The 18462-nt window shown below is 36.8% G+C and overlaps 1 pseudogene; it reads right to left on the bottom strand.

Annotated features, from left to right (window-relative positions):
• Positions 1–2612: 2612 nt before the first annotated feature.
• Positions 2613–3829, bottom strand: LOC137768085 (taste receptor type 2 member 7-like; annotated as a pseudogene).
• Between the last annotated feature and the right edge of the window lie 14633 nt (positions 3830–18462).

Here is an 18462-nt window from a genome sequence, read left to right on the forward strand (position 1 = left end):
CAGCAGGATCCTCATAATGTAATAAATTATACCCATCCCATACATATATATATACTTATATATGTCTATATGATGTATATTTCAAATCCTGAAAGAATGTATATGAAAATTTTACCTGTGATTGTATCAGGTTCACTTCTAATATGTATTTTCCCAATTTTTTTTTTTTTTTTCGCTGCGCTGCGTGGCTTGTGGAACCCGGGCCTTCGGCAGTGAAAGAAAGGAGTCCTAACCACTGGACCGCCAGGGAATTCCCCTGTATTTTCCCAATTTTTTACATTGACTGTGTATTATTTTACAATTTTTAAAAAATTACTAAAATTATTTCTTGAATTAAAAAAATAGATGAGCATAGTAGAGGATATAAATGGCCAAATGATATCAGATCTCGCCATGTAAATATCTGCCACGATTCCCTGCGTAATTCAGGCACTAGCATAAATAAGACTTTCAGCTTGGCCTCGGAGACCAGGGGGTGTGGGCTCCCCCAGGATGATGCAAAAGCTTGTAAGTCGGTTCTATAATCTGAGGAGTAGTTTCCAGTTACACAATTAGCCAAAACTCAAGATGTAAACATAGTAAATACCCGTTTTCCCAGCAGAGAGGTTACTCCCACCTGACCTATAACAAGTGAGACTGGTACAGCAATTTCCCGACCATATAAGAGTCAAGGGATGCTAAAATGTAAATTGAGCACCTATGTGTACATCATTTCAGACTGTTAGTAAACCAAATATGAGATGAAATAGATAATAAATAATTTCACCCAATAATAGAATAATTCAGACATTTGTGAAATATTTTTTAATTGACTTTGTAGGGACATAACAGAGAAATGTCACAGGATGTCATAGGTAATAGGTTGAATGTCATTTCTTGTCCTGACTTTCAGAATCTAAAGTTGCCTGTAAAGAATACCGGAAAGGGACCTCTCTGGTGGCGCAGCGGTTAAGAATCTGCCTGCAATGCAGGGGACACGGGTTCGAGCCCTGGTCCGGGAAAATCCCACATGCCCCGGAGCAACTAAGCCGATGCGCCAAAACTACTGAGCCTGTGCTCTAGAGCCTGCGAGCCACAACTACTGAGCCTACATGCCACAACTACTGAAGCCTGAACGCCTAGAGCCCATGCTCCGCAGCAAGAGAAGCCACTGCAGTGACAAGCCCGTGCACCGAAATGAAGAGTAGACCCTGCTCACTGCAACTAGAGAAAGTCCGCGCGCACACTGCAACTAGAGAAAGTCCGCGCGCAGCAACGAAGACCCAACACAGCCAAAGATAAATAAATAAAATAAATAAATTTATTTTAAAAAAAAAAAGAATAATGGAAAGAAAACCAAACAGAGAGGGTACTGACTTTAGTGACAGAAGAACCAGGTTTGAATTCCAATTATACCACTTGACTGTAGTTGAGTGGATTTAGACATGTATAATGACCTCTCCAAACCTTAATTTCTCAACTGTAAAACTGAGATAATTCTACTGCCTACTTTACAAAGTGTTCTGAGAATGAAATAAAGAATTGTGTGTGGAAATATTTTGTAAAGTAAAAAAATTCACACATACACGTGCACATATTCACACACATATCTAGTTTCTTTTTTCCCCACCCTGGCAACTTTTAATCCATTTAAATTACAATTTATTTACAATTAAAATGACTACCTAGCTTTTTATTTGTTTGTTTAAGAGCCAGTGAGGATTTCACAGATTCAAACAGATATCCTGAGATGTAAGATATTACAAAAAATATTTTCTTCCCCAAAGCAACAGAATGGAAGATTTTAAAAGAGCAGAATCAATTCAAATCTAGCAACAGATTTCAAAGCTTTTACTTTAGATCCTCAAGTCATTTGCTGCAGCCATACCTCAGACAATATTCCTAGTAGGAGGGAAGTTAAAACACCAGTTGGATGATTTCCTGCTGGGACTTCATTGTCAGCAACCTCCCTCACGTCCTATTTGGGTATGACTTTCACACTTCAGGGGGTTGAAAAATGTTTCCTCAACTCATAAAAAAATGGAGACCCTACATTGTGTATTTATATGCCAGCTCTATTTGCACCTTATCATTTACCAACCTGAACTAGTAACTAAAATCAAAAGCAAAATAAGACTTTCATCTGTATACCTGAGTACAGCCCTGACATACATACACTTTCAACGTATAATTTGCATTTTAAAATAATTACACTAATGACTCTCTTTGGAAAATAGTTATGTGCAATCAAATAGCCAAATTACTATACTGTTTCAAGTCTTAGACTAAATCAACGTGATGTTGCTCATCTAAACCAGAAGATTCTCAATGACCTGGGAAGACAGATAACAGAATTACTTTGGTCAGCCAAGTGAAGTCTTAGTATTTTTTTCTGATTTCTAACACAACTGGCACTCCAATGCAAGTACTAGTTATCTATATGTGTTACTGTCATAATATTTTTAAGTACACAAGTCCTGGAAAAAGATATATCTTATCCATCCAACATCAAAATTCGTGCTTCCAGGGGAGAGAGAGAGAGCACACGAAACACATAAATAAACAAAAACAAAACACAAGTCCATTGAAACCATGACAAGGAAGTACAAAATATTTTACATTGATCCTCCTCTTCATTGATTCTTTCTGAGGCACAGAAGTCTCCTGATTGGTTGTTGGAACTTAGAATTACTCAAGATCATTATAACCGAATGGCCAGAGGGATATATGCTGCCATTAAGTCCTTAACCACAAAGAAGCACTGACTCCCATAAGGAATACTGAATGTCATATTTGCCATGAAGCCAGCAAAATAAGAAATAAAGAAGCAAAAGAATGTTATCACTGATCTTAATGTATTAATATGGGCTTCAGTGCTGGCGCTTCTAAAACCAAGAGGTCCATTTTGCATCCGATGAGCGTGCTTATAGAGAGAAATGAATAACATAACGGTTCACATCACAGATATGGCCAGAGGAAATATTAATGCCAAGTTGACAAGAAGCACTTCATTAATCTGCTTTGTCTTGAGTTTAGTCCGCTTTAGCATGGCATCCCTGAGGACATCAATATCCACATTTTTAGGGTAATCCACCTTGACACACAGAGCTGCAATGCTCACGGAGGTCAACAGGCTTCCCAGAAGCAGCCAAGGCATTAACTTTGAGATCCTGAATTTCAGCCAAAGAAAACAGTACTGGGTGAAGTGTGTTATCTTGAGGCAGTAAAATACAGAGAGACAGGTGGCAAACCAGAGACTGACAGAGCTGAAAAACATCCAAAAAAAATCATCGCTGTACCATAAATTTTTACTCTATAAAAGAGTGGAAAGGGGCTTCCCTGGTGGCGCAGTGGTTGGGAGTCTGCCTGCTAATGCAGGGGACACAGGTTCGCGCCCTGGTCTGGGAAGATCCCACATGCCACGGAGCAACTAGGCCCATGAGCCACAACTACTGAGCCTGCGCGTCTGGAGCCTGTACTCCGTAACAAGAGAGGCCGCGATAGTGAGAGGCCCGCGCACCGCGATGAAGAGTGGCCCCCGCTTGCCGCAGCTAGAGAAAGCCCTCGCACAGAAACGAAGACCCAACATAGCAATCAATCAATCAATCAATCCTTAAAAAAAAAAAAAGAGTGGAAAGAACATGAGAAAAAACTTTACCATTAACACCATCTGCAAACCAAATCTAGACATCTCTATGCATATGAAAAGGAGTTGCATTGGTGTTAGCTTTCTGCTTTTGACCAATTCATTACAGTTGATGATTATAAGAAATCCATTTACTGTAATCCCTGTGATAAATTCTGCTGACATGAGGATAACATGAAGACAAGCTGACAAAGAGGAGGCCATGTTGCCTACCACAAATCTTAGCTTTTCCTTGTGGATGGTGTCAAATACCTCCTCCAGATGATGTTGCAGATAGAAACATACAGCACTGAGAAATCTGACCTTCTGCCAACTTCTGGATCGTAAGTAGAGTCTAACACTAGACTTTTTCCTTAAGGAAGAAAAACAGAGGGAGTACTTTTTTAATCTGGTGCCCTGAATTTGAAACTGTGGGAATGCAAATCCAAAGATTTGAAGGATGGTTAAGTCTTCCAATTACATCCCAGTAAAAACTGCCATATTGGCAATTTTATTCAGTTCTCACGCTTACTCAATTATGCCAAACATTTGATTATAAATATTTTTTATTTAGGTTAATACCATTTCCTTTTTGTCTTTTGTTTTTTCCTAATGACAAATGCCATATTCTTGGGACAGACAGCTATTTCTTATTATTGGCACAAGTATCCAGTCTCAGATGTGACTGTTTCTTTTTTTCCCTCATAATAATCATTCCAAGACACTTTAAATGAATCCTTCCTGCTCCTCCACCCCCACCCCAGCCCCACAAAAGACAATTTTTTTCTCCAGACTTGAAAATCATTTCCTGGGACCTAACTTTTATTTATTTATTTATTTATTTAATTTATTTATTTTTGGCTGCGTTGGGTCTTCATTGCTGTGCGAGGGCTTTCCTCTAGTTGCTGCAAGCGGGGGCTACTCTTCGATGCGGTGCGCGGGCTTCTCACTGTGGTGGCTTCTCTTGTTGCAGAGCACAGGCTCTAGGCGCACGGGCTTCAGGAGTTGTAGCACGCGGGCTTCAGTAGTGTGGCTCGTGGGCTCTAGAGCACAGGCTCAGTAGTTGTGGCGCACAGGCTTAGTTGCTCCGTGGCATGTGGGATCTTCCTGGACCAGGGCTCGAACCCGTGTCCCCTGCATTGGCAGGTGGATTCTTAACCGCTGCGCCACCAGGGAAGCCCCTGTGACCTAACTTGGTATAAGAATCCTTCATTACCCTAAATGATCTCTCATATTTTCAGTCTTCTTGGTAAAATTTTGACCTAAGGGTCAGCAAACCCCAGTGATAAAGGTAGTGCATATTCAATCCACATGCTTACATCATGCCTGCTCATGCTGAAGAATATCCCTTCAAAAGGTAGATGGTACAGAAACTTCAAACCACAAACAGAGGGTGTAATTACATAGGCATTAAAATGATTTTCCTCCCTTTATTACAAAGAGATGTTCATATAACCTTGCCAAAAATTAGTTACATCACGTGTAAAGTGTAAATAAATCATTACTACTTCATAACTAATATATGGTGCTCAAACTGTTTAGGTCAGTGGCTAGGTCATACTAAGCACTCAACACATGGTAACTACTTATTAATACTATTAAATGTCTTCTTTTATTTACCTCAGCAAGAAAATATTGATTCTGTTAACATTTTCGATAAGACAGGTGAAATGTTTTCAATAAGAAATAAGATTGTAAGAGTACAGAAAATAGAAAAGCAAAGAACTGGACTTGCCACCCACTGTCCACACCATTCATGGTTTTTAAAGCCTACTAGCCCATGAAAGGACATGTCAGTGCCACCTGTGTAGCATTCCCCTGCCACCATCAGGTGACCTCCCCACCCATTTTCTATACATCACAGATATCCAAAATGTATTAAGATTTATCCCATCTCTATCTCTTCTAAAATGCTTGTTTTGTGACCTGTACATCAGTTTGCCTTTGGTGCCTGGACTTGCCATCTTCCTTGTCTACAAACCATGACTTTGTCCAGTGAATGGTATTTGCCTTGCCCCATCACCTCTAGGGTCTATTCCCAATTCTAGGTACAGGTGAAGAAGCTTCATCTCAATTCCAGACTCTAAAGCAGTGTCATGATCCTGGGGTGAAGGAGAAGAAATGGGATTTGTACAGTACACAGCTTAGTGTCCTAAATTACCTCTCTGAGACTGGGTTATATTTATTGAGTGATGGCATTTAAAAGGATATGATAACTGGACTGTTATCATATCTGACTGCATCTGGATGTCATGGGACTAAGGCAGCAAGCAGCAAATAAAACTTAGTCGTAAGCATTCAGTAAATATTGTTACTGAATTTTTATGTGGAAAATGAGACACAACTCAGTTCTGGAAAGGTATAGAATTTCTTAGGATTCACAAAAACCTTATTGGTAGAAGAAGTGAATCAGATTCCATCACAAAAATCCCCATTTTATAGAGAAGGATATTTTAGAATCCTAAAGACTAAGTGACTTATTCAAGGTTTAAGTGAGTAAAAACTGGCAGAACTTGTGTAGATCATTTCAATTTTCTGATCTTACATTTCCTCATAAGCAAAACAAGTGAATAGGAAAAAATGAATTATCTACAATTTTGATTTTGTCAACATTTTCAGACTCATCTTCTGCCAAAATCTTGAAAGTTTCTTCCAAAACCTTGAATTAGTTGAGCTGCCTTTGCATGAGCTATGTCCCATGTAGGACAGACAGAGGATAAGATTTCATGACCCACTGATTAATATATTGGATTAATATCCTGTTTTTGAGACAACTGTTCTCAACTTCTCCCACCCCAGCTGAGTAATAATGTTTATTATAATTCTACTTTGAAGGTCTTTCCATGTGCAAATTATAATTTGTGTCTCAGACAATCAGTGAATGAGGAGGAAGAGGAGAGCTCAGTTTCTCAAAGAGACTGTATAATTGAGGACTTCACTATCTCCTTACCACATCACTAAAATTCAGCTTTCATTGTACCATGGAGCAGTTTAAACCAACAGGAAATTAAGGATGCAAAACTTTTGAAAATTGCATAAAGCTGCAAAATGTAAATAACTGCTCTGAACTGGCTGAATATGACATATATGTATCTAAGAAAATAGAATAGAGGCAAATTTGGGAAAGGGACATTTTAATTTTTTCATTGCAATTGAGTAAATGTTAAATTAAGTAACAGAAGCAGACCAAAGAAGAAAGGCTTATAGTCCAAGAGTCAGAGAGAAGTAATTAGAATGGTGTACTAATAAAAGTAAGACACATGCATTCTATCCCCATCCTGAAATGGATGTAGCCCACCTTCAGATGTATAACATTCCTTGTAACATGCATGTAATCAGGAAAAGTAGCTGACAGCAGAAAATGTGGAAATAAAAATAAATGTATTCCCCCAAATTGAGATATTATAAAATAATTTATAAGTAAGTGGGGTGTAACTAAATAATACACTTTTACCAAAATACCGAGTTCAAAAAGCTCATTTAATGTCTTAAAATTTTCTAATATTTTTAAGAAGATAGAACGCTCTCTATTGTAGAGATAGGAAAATATGTCTTGAGATGTTAAGATAACTTACCTAAATTTAACCAGACAATGCATGACAAAGGTAGAAATATGTTTTGATCTCCATATACACAAACTGATACACTTCAGACACACTTAGTCACACTTTCTACATAGTTGAGCAATTTCTTATTCTGAAATATAAAAAGAATACAACTCCAAATCATAGTTCAGAACACACATAATAACAATAAAAAAATCATGAAAACCTGATATTATTTAGCCAATTTTGAAGACCAAATTGTTTCAATACATTTAAGTAAACATTTACAGTGTTTAGATATTTTGACAGTGATCTGTGCCTTCTTCAGGGTTTTTTTTTTCCAATATCCATTTTTTTCAATATCTATTTCACATACAAAGTGATCCTATTCCAACACAAGACCCCTCTATACCTTTATATTTCTGGAGGCACTGTGGACTCAAAATGAAAATAGGTAGCAATTTGTTGGAGAATGATATATTTGTTACTATTTTCCTGATCTTTCCGAGGATAAATTCTTAAAAGGAAAGATTTATAGCAGCTAGAAACCAATCAGCAATGAGTTAAAACTCCAACACCATCATTTATCTTCTTTAGCTTTACTATGACAGTTCAGGCTGTCCATGATACAAGATCAATTTCTGTCCTTTGGGTTTTTTTTTTTTCATGTCCTTTGTTTATGAGAGATATCAAAGCTTAATCAAACAATATTTTTCCTTGTCTGAGATCCAGCTGATGCTACCTTGAGACAACATTTGTAGAAAATAAAAAGCTCTGTGCTCAATTTTGGTGATACTGACATTTCAGAAGAACTCCTAATGAACTGAAGTGGCAATATACGAACCTTTCAGAAGATCATATGAAGCAATCCATCCACAGTGAACAAAAATGTAGCACAAACTTTCCTTGATTTACATATGGATGTGATCATGTGGGCCGTCTGTGCTAACTCAGAGAAAAAACAGAAAAACAGATTATGTTCAAAGCAGTATGTATAAATTCAGCTTTACCCTAAAAGGTATCCACATATAAAAATGTCAGCACTTCTAGGAGACATTATTTCTTCTGAACCCAAAATATCAACCTAGTATATGTATGACTGTGACATCCAAAAACTAGTGAATATAATAGAAATGTTTCCTCTTCTAAGATTACATGCATAGTACATTTGTGTGTGTGTGTGTACAGTAATATGTGTACTTACATTCTGCTGGTTCTGCCCCTTGGAAATGTAACATAGATTCTAGGAAACAGGTTAACCAGCTGATTCTAAAGTTTGAATACCGGATTTTTGGAATTGAATTTTTCATTTGGGCTAGATATGTGTTGCTTCTTTTAAGTGCATATATTCTGATTCTCTAACATTTGGCTATCACTGGTAACAGGTAGAGGAAAATGGGGGGGAAATTCTTGAGAGACTTTTATGTATTAATGCTAGAGCAGTTCTGTCTCTAAGTGAAGAGGAGTATATGCCCATTCACTGTAAATCTTGCAAGTTAACATACAACGACCATTTTGTATCAAATCAGTCAATAGTTAGCAGTAGCCAATAAAATAAATATGACAAATTATAAAGTGAGCCTATTTTTCCTACGAAGTTTAAGAATATCTGTTAAAAAGGTAACTCAGTATAACCATGGATTCTATCACACAATTCTTCCATAAAAGTGAAAGCGGAGTCTACGGTGAGTGTCTCGTTCTCTATCCTTTGTATTAATTATATGGCCGTTGGCATCTTAAATATTATCCCTGTTGTCACGTTTGTAGCTTTGCAAAGGTCTGCATCTAATCATCACATTTTGGATTAAGGTTAACATCACATTTAGCTTGAGAAATAAGAATCTAAACCTATGATATCCTTTATGCAGTTCAGCAGGTATCAGCATGTGAACTGGTATCAGCCTGTCCTAGTGCTTTCTAGAGTTCAAATCAGATTCCCTTCTACCCTGCTCTGTCTCATGAGTGATCCCTGACATCGACAAATTACTTATGAATAAATCTTCTCAGTATTTTGGCATAGATCAAGAGAACACTTAAAAAATTTTCTAGCTGGCAGTATCCCAAATGAATACTAAAATCTTCAGTGACGGCTGGGCATAGTTCTAAAAATGTAAGCCCTATTGTCGTTAAATATTTTTTGTCATATATAGATGAATGATTAATCTAGGTCTAGAATCACAGTTGCATAACTTTCAATAATTTTACATTGTTTTTCTTTTGAAAAGAATGAAGTTGTTATAATCATTGAATACACACAGGGGTTCCATGTGTATACGTAGCATTAATTGACAACTCATTGATGCAGCAGCTTATTTTTCATCCCATTATATTGTGAGTACCTTCTCATATTGGTAAATAATCTTCCAAAACATTACCTCCAATAGGTAAATAAAATTTTATAGTACATTCATACAGTAATTAATTATTATTAATTTGTTAGATGTTTAAGTTTTTCCTAATTTTTATGGGTTTTTTTGAATTTTATTTTATATATATTTTTATACAGCAGGTTCTTATTAGTCATCCATTTTATACTCATCAGTATATACATGTCAATCCCAATCGCCCAATTCATCACACCACCACCCCCACTCCCCACCGCTTTCCTCCCTTGGTGTCCATACATTTGTTCTCTACATCTGTGTCTCTATTTCTGCCCTGCAAACCGGTTCATCTGTACCATTTTTCTAGGTTCCACATATATGTGTTAATAAACGGTATTTGTTTTTCCCTTTCTCAGTTACTTCACTCTGTATGACAGTCTCTAGATCCAACCACATCTCTACAAATGACCCAATTTCTTTCCTTTTTATGGTGGAGTAACATTCCATTGTATATATGTACCACATCTTCTTTATCCATTCATCTGTCGATGGGCATTTAGGTTGCTTGCATGACCTGGTTATTGTAAATAGTGTTGCAATGAACATTGGGGTGCATGTGTCTTTTTGAATTTTGGTTTTCTCTGGGTATATGCCCAGTAGTGGGATTGCTAGGTCTTAAGGTAATTCTATTTTTAGTTTTTTAAGGAACCTCCATACGTTTCTCCATAGTGGCTGTATGAATTTACATTCCCACCAACAGTGCAAGAGGGTTCCCTTTTCTCCACACCTTTTCCAGCATTTGCTGTTTGTAGATTTTGTGATGATGCCCATTCTAACTGGTGTGAGGTGATACCTCATTGTAGTTTTGATTTGCATTTCTCTAATAATTAGTGATGCTGAGCAGCTTTTCATGTGCTTCTTGGCCAGCGGTATATCTTCTTTGGAGAAATGTCTATTTAGGTCTTCTGCCCATTTTTGGATTGGGTTGTTTGTTTCTTTAATATTGAGCTGCATGAGCTGTTTATATATTTTGGAGATTAATCCTTTGTCCATTGATTCGTTTGCAAATATTTTCTCCCATTCTGAGGGTTGTCTTTTTGTCTTGTTTATGGTTTCCTTTGCTGTGCAAAAGCTTTGAAGTTTCATTAGGTCCCATTTGTTTATTTTTGTTTTTATTTCCATTACTCTAGGAGGTGGGTCAAAAAAGATCTTGCTGTGATTTATGTCAAAGAGTGTTCTGCCTATGTTTTCCTCTAAGAGTTTTATAGTGTCCAGTCTTACATTTAGGTCTCTAATCCATTTTGAGTTTATTTTTCTGTATGGTGTTAGGGAGTGCTCTAATTTCATTCTTTTCCATGTAGCTGTCCAGTTTTCCCAGCACCACTTATTGAAGAGACTGTCTTTTCTCCATTGTATATTGTTGCCTCCTTTGTCATATATTAGTTGACCATAGGTGTGTGGGTTTATCTCTGGGCTTTCTATCTTGTTCTATTGATATGTATTTTTGTTTTTGTGCCAGTACCATATTGTCTTGATTACTGTAGCTTTGCAGTATAGTCTGAAGTCATGGAGTCTGATTCCTCCAGCTCCGTTTTTTTCCTTCAAGACTGCTTTGGCTATTCGGGGTCTTTTGTGTCTCCATACAAATTTTAAGATTTTTTGTTCTAGTTCTGTAAAAAATGCCATTGGTAATTTGATAGGGATTGCATTGAATCTGTAGATTGCTTTGGGCATTATAGTCATTTTAACAATATTGATTCTTCCAGTTCAAGAACACGGTATATCTTTCCATCTGTTGGTATCATCTTTAATTTCTTTCATCAGTGTCTTATAGTTTTCTGCATACAGGTCTTTTGTCTCCCTAGGTAGGTTTATTCCTAGGTGTTTTATTCTTTTTGTTGCAATGGTAAATGGGAGTGATTCCCTAATTTCTCTTTCAGATTTTTCATCATTAGTGTATAGGAATGCAAGAGATTTCTGTGCATTAATTTTGTATCCTGCAACTTTACCAAATTCATTGATTAGCCCTAGTAGTTTTCTGGTGGCATCTTTAGGATTCTCTATGTATAATATCATGTTAACTGCTAACAGTGACAGTTTTACTTCTTTTCCGATTTGTATTCTTTTCATTTCTTTTTCTTCGCTGATTGCCATGGCTAGGACTTCCAAAACTATGTTGAATAACAGTGGTGAAAGTGGACATCCTTGTCTTGTTCCTGATCTTAGAGGAAATGGTTTCAGTTTTTCACCATTGAGAACGATGTTTGCTGTGGGTTTGTCGTATATGGCCTTTATTATGTTGAGGTAGGTTCCCTCTATGGTCACTTTCTGGAGAGTTTTTATCATAAATGGGTGTTGAATTCTGTCAAAAGCTTTCTCTGCATCTAATGAGATGACCATATAGTTTTTAAAGTCCCCCACTATTACTGTGTTACTGTCAATTTCCTCTTTTATAGCTGTTAGAAGTTGCCTTATGTATTGAGGTGCTCCTATGTTGGGTGCATATATATTTATAATTGTTATATCTTCTTCTTGGATTGATCCCTTGATCATTATGTACCATCCTTTCTTGTCTCTTATAACATTCTTTATTTTAAAGTCGATTTTATCTGATATGAGAATTGCTACTCTAGCTTTCTTTTGATTTCCATTTGCATGGAATATCTTTTTCCATCCCCTCACTTTCAGTCTGTATGTGTCCCTAGGTCTGAAGTGGGTCTCTTGTAGACAGCATATAGATGGGTCTTGTTTTTGTATCCATTCAGCGAGCCTGTGCCTTTTGGTTGGAGCATTTAATTCATTCACGTTTAAGGTAACTATCAATATGTATGTTCCTATTACCATTTTCTTAATTGGTTTGGGTTTGTTTTTGTAGGTCCTTTTCTTCTCTTGTGTTTCCCACTTAGAGAAGTTCCTTTAGCATTTGTTGTAGAGCTGGTTTGGTGGTGCTGAATTCTCTTAGCTTTGGCTTCTCTGTAAAGCTTTTGATTTCTCCATCGAATCTGAATGAGATCCTTGCAGGGTAGAGTAATCTTGGTTGTACGTTCTTCCCTTTCATCGCTTTAAGTTTATCATGCCACTCCCTTCTGGCTTGTAGAGTTTCTGCTGAGAAATCAGCTGTTAACCTTATGGGAGTTCCCTTGTATGTTATTTGTCATTTTTCCCTTGCTGCTTTCAGTAATTTTTCTTTGTCTTTAATTTTTGCCAATTTGATTACTATGTGTCTCAGCATGTTTCTCCTGAGTTTATCCTGTATGGGACTCTCTGTGCTTCCTGGACTTGGGTGGCTATTTCCTTTCCCATGTTAGGGAAGTTTTTGACTGTAATCTCCTCACATATTTTCTCGGGTCCTTTCTCTCTCTCTTCTCTTTCTGGGACCCCTATAATGCGAATGTTGTTGCGTTTAATGTTGTCCCAGAGGTCTCTTAGGCTGTCTTCATTTCTTTTCATTCTTTTTTCTTTAGTCTGTTCTGCAGCCGTGAATTCCACCATTCTGTCTTCCAGGTCACTTATCCATTCTTCTGCCTCAGTTATTCTGCTATTGATTCCTTCTAGTGTAGTTTTCATTTCAGTTATTGTATTGGTCATCTCTGTTTGTTTGTTCTTTAATTCTTCTAGTTCTTTGTTAAACATTTCTTGCATCTTCTCGATCTTTGCCTCCATTCTTTTTCCGAGGATCCTGGATCATCTTCACTATCATTATTCTGAATTCTTTTTCTGGAAGGTTGCCTATCTCCACTTCATTTACTTGTTTTTCTGGGGTTTTATCTTGTTCCTTCATCTGGTACATAGCCCTCTGCCTTTTCATCTTGTCTATCTTTCTATGAATGTGGTTTTTGTTCCACAGGCTGCAGGATTGTAGTTCTTCTTGCTTCTGCTGTCTGTCCTCTGGTGGATGAGGCTACCTAAGAGGCTTCTGCAAGTTTCCTGATGGGAGGGACTGGTGGTGGGTAGAGCTGACTGTTGCTCTGGTGGGCAGAGCTCAGTAAAACTTTAATCCACTTGTCTGCTGATGGGTGGGGCTGGGTTCCCTCCTTGTTGGTTGTTTGGCCTGAGGTGACCCAACACTGGAGCCTACCAGGGCTCTTTGGTGGGGCTAACGGAGGTCTCTGGGGGGGCTCACACCAAGGAGTACTTCCCAGAACTTCTGCTGCCAGTGTCCTTGTCCTCACGGTGACACACAGCCACCATCCACCTCTGCAGGAGACCCTAGCAGGTCTCCAACACTAGCAGGTAGGTCTGGTTCAGTCTGCTATGGGGTCACTGCTTCTTCCCCTGGGTCCTGATGTACACAGTACTTTGTGTGTGCCAAGAGTGGAGACTCCAAGAGTTGAAGTCCTGCAATCAAATCCCGCTAGCCTTCAAAGTGTGATTCTCTAGGAATTCCTCCTCCTGTTGCCGGACCTCCAGGTTCAGAAGCCTGACGTGGGGCTCAGAACCTTCACTCCAGTGGGTGGACTTCTGTGGTATAAGTGTTCTCCAGTTTGTGAGTCACCCACCCAGCTGTTATGGGATTTGATTTTATTTTGATTGTGCTCCTCCTACCGTCTCATTGTGGCTTCTCCTTTGTCTTTGGATGTGGGGTATTTTTTTGTTGAGTTCCAGTGTCTTCCTTTCGATGACTGTTCAGCAGTTAGTTGTGATTCCAGTGTTCTCGCAAGAGGGAGAGAAAAGATAATTTTCTTTCTACCCTTCTGAGTTCGTGACTTCCATCCCTCAAACATAAGACAGATTAACAAGAGAAAAACAAACAGAAGTACATTAACATGCATATTTCACGTATACATAGGAGATAACCAATGAAACTGAGTAACTTTCAGAGACGGCCCAAGCCACCACCAACTTAAACACCATCATCAACTAAAGACAAAAATATTTGAGTGGTGATGCCAAAAGCTCAGCTTCTATACACCGGTGCCGAATCAAATCTTGGAGACATAGTTTTGGGTGAAGTAGAAAAGAATAGCTTCATGCTTTGCAGGCAAAGGGGGACACAGCAGGCTCCTGCCGTCAAAAACTATGTGTCCCTTTCCTAATTTTTGATAACATAAATAACATTAACTAGGACATCTTTGCTTTTGATTTCATTTCTCATTATCTCCTTAGATGGGGATGTAATAATGGATCAAAGTATGTGACTATTTTTAAGTTCATAATATATATTGCCATATTGTTTCCAGAGAAATTGTACCAGTTTACATCCCATCAGCAGAATATGAGAGTTTCTCTTTACTATACATCTCCCAGCATTTTATGCAAAAATGTATTTTCTAATTTGATGGAGAAAATGGCATTTAATTTTAATTTGCATTTGTAGTAGAATTGTGATTGAACTTTTTTAGATATATGGATTCTCCACTTTTCTCTTCCGTGACTCACCTATTTATATCCACTGCCTTTTTTATTTTAAATTGAGGGAAAGGGGAACTTCCTTTCATCTTTATGCTTTAAACAATTACCTAATCAGAAAGGCAAACAATTCTTTATATGTAACTAAAAGTCATTATATATTTATAACTTCTTGCATCATTTGTAAAAGTACTTCTAATAGGAACTCTTTAGCTATTATGCAATTTACTTTTTAATCTGTTTTGATACCTTTTAATACATCATCTACAGATGGAGCCCCGAGTACTCTGGAAATCTGGTGAGTATGAGAGAGACACTTAAGATTGGTAACATATTCTGCCAAGAGTTTAAGCTCCTTTTGCTTATTTGGGCCACATTTACCTAGAATGTTATAGACTGATGACGTAAGCAGTGTTTCATCCAGTTCCCTCATGTGCATTTCACTGTTTGTTAATAGAGAATAGAGTTTATTTTTAAAAGGTGTAATTCATTTTATTTCCCTGTACTGCTGGTCCCTTGGGTGAGGAAAAAAATCTTCAAATCAGTATCTAAAATTGTTTCTTGAATTATCTATAGATTTCATTAAATTCCTCTTATATTAAATCAATAGTTTATCATTGCTAGGTGAAAAGAGTGTCTAATTAAGCCACATTTTTTTAATTTATCAGTTTCTGTATTTCTCTTGAATTAAAAAAAAAAAAGATACAACTTTGCGCAAAGTGCCTGTTGATATTTAGTGTGTTTTGTGGTGGGTGAGAGATATTTCACCTTTGAAGTGCAGAGCTGAGACCCTGGATCCCAAGGGAAGACGCTCTTCTGTTGGTGGTAGTGGAGGGGATTTTCTTCCCCAAGGACTAATTTCCTTTTCAGAAAACCATGCTGCAGGTCAGTCAGAATGGAGATCAAATGAAAATCTTAGGAGAGGCAGTGAAGTAATCTACATACATATCACTAGAAACTGAGTGAACTGAACACCTTGTATATACAATAAAATGCATGTCAAAAATCTGGTTTTTTGGGCTTCCCAAGTGGCGCAGTGGTTGAGAATCTGCCTGCCAATGCAGGGGACACCGGTTCGAGCCCTGGTCTGGGAAGATCCCACATGCCGCGGAGCAACTAGGCCCGTGAGCCACAATTACTGAGCCTGCGCGTCTGGAGCCTGTGCTCCACAACAAGAGAGGCCGCGATAGTGAGAGGCCTGCGCACCGCGATGAAGAGTGGCCTGCACTTGCCACAACTAGAGAAAGCCCTCGCACAGAAACAAAGACCCAACACAGCCATAAATAAATAAATAAATAAATAAATAAATAAATAAATAAATAAATAAATAAATAATTTTTTAAAAAAAATCTGTTTTTTTAAAATTTGCAAATAAATTCTCATTTCTCTATGGACTTTATTAAAAAGAACTCCTTTCAGGCTGGTCTTTTGAAATATGTCACGTTAGGAACTTACTGAATTAAGCCATCTGAATATTCTCTAGTCATTCCAGACAGTGGACTTATGAATAAGTTACAGAGAAATTATAAACTGCTCTAAGCTATTTCAACTGGTTTTAATCAGTCCTCTCATATAGCAGAGTTCAGATAATTTCACAATACTAAAATCATATATTGTTCAATGTGATAAAGAAAATACAAAAGATGCCTTATTCATTTAGGAATAAGCAAGACAAAACAAAAAAACATAGTGAAGGGCAGTACCATCTTCAAATAGGAAGATTAAAATGTAACATAGGAAGTTTTTGCTTTTAAAGTGAATCTCTAAAAATAATATCATAAAAGATGAAGTCCTGCCTGAAGGACTTCATTGGTGGTTTCCGAATTGTCAGTTTTAAAAAGTTAAATATCAATGAACACCAACAGTTAATGTGCTGAGAAGAGGATGTAGAGAAAATTATAATGACTTTTTAGGAAATAGGTAACAGAGTGATGAAATGTTAAGTTGAAAAAATGAAGGTAGACTATATATTTAGGTAGGCTCTTCTTTAGCAAATGACACACATGACACAGAAACAGAAAGCAGTGTTTGTTTCTTATTTTTTAAGTAGCCTGTTAAGTATAAAAAAATGAATAAACCAGTTTGGGACTCTTTTTTTATTTACTTTGAATGGAAATTACAGCTCTTGTTACACAGTTATTTGGAACTGAAAGAAAAATATGTATCCTTAGAGTTTAGTAGTTTTCAGAAGTACTAAGTGAAAATTTCTGAATACTTCATTTAAGTGTTTTCTGTGATTCGTGATTGGTTTGCAGCGAAGGAAGAGGGAAATCTATCTTGAGTGAAGCAAGTAATAGCTATACATAAAATTAACTTAATATGAAAATTCAGTTAGATACAGACAGTTAGATTCTAGTTTTTCACTTTCTTACATTGCAGATGCCAGTGATGTCCATTAGGTATTGAGACCTTGTGGATCACAGACTATTTGAAGAATCTGATGAACTCTATAAACCACTTTCTTAGAAGTTTCACAGAATCTGAGGCTGATTCGTGAGTTATAGACCCAGATTAAGATCCTTATCCTGAGGAAAAAAAGATACATGTATTGGGAGGTTATAATAGCTAACATTGAAAACAACTGGATTTTAACACATAGAGGATGGTAATAAAGATTTGGTCATTTATCTACGAGATTTATCTTTTTAAAAATTACAATAAATAAAGTTCAATGAAAATTTGAGCCCAAAGCATTGGTGGGTCAATCCAAAACTCCTTTGGTCAGAGTGCATTTACTTATTTTCAAGTTTAATTTTAATTTCAAAAAAGTTTGTGAGACTCTAATTAATTTACTTGAATGAGATATGTTTATAGCATTTTCTTTGGTGTATTGGTAAAAAAAGTCTTTACTTAAAAAGGCGTTACATTCTTGTTAGAATACAAGACTGGCTTCTAGGGAATACCTTTTCAAATCAGTTTTTTGAATAGGAAATCATCTAGACACAATGATGTCCACTATTTGATTATAAAAAAAACAAACAGCTTTTTGGTGTCATATAATGTAGATTCAGAATATTTATCATGGTCAACAAGCAGTGTGACACAGTGGATTTACTGTTCCCCCAGTTAATGTGGTATCTTGATTGTTTTTTTCTGGTTAACTAACATATTATTGATCTATTGTGAACTTCACTTAAAAATCAGAATACTTATTGTATGTCTTTGTTTATAAGAAATCTCATTTTCATATTTCTTCTACATTTTTGAAAGAAAACTTTCTAGTTATAATAATTTTTAGGATACAGATAGAAAGGCAAAAACACATATTTTCTTACCATTTAGATTTTTGGGGTCATAATCCATTGTCAAAATACAGATATTTTTATAATTAATTATTGTATTGTTCTTCTTTCATAACTAATACAATAACACTATTTTAACTTTTATCATTAGTAACTAGGTCATAAAATAACTAAATCTGTGAAGTAATAAAAGAGATTACTAATTAAGTAATACTTGAAATTGCTTAAATGGCATATTTCTAAAGATAAAATCATGTACTATGGTTTTTAATCCTATTTATCTAGTCTTCATTTTGTTATCAAGGTAGTTTGTATATACAGAATGACACATATTTACATGGGGGAGGGGTTGTAGTTCCTGCTGAGTCTGCTTAGACATTAAATCACCACAGTGTAGG

This window comes from Eschrichtius robustus, chromosome 8 (assembly GCF_028021215.1).
Source record: "Eschrichtius robustus isolate mEscRob2 chromosome 8, mEscRob2.pri, whole genome shotgun sequence".
Lineage (NCBI taxonomy): Eukaryota > Metazoa > Chordata > Mammalia > Artiodactyla > Eschrichtiidae > Eschrichtius > Eschrichtius robustus.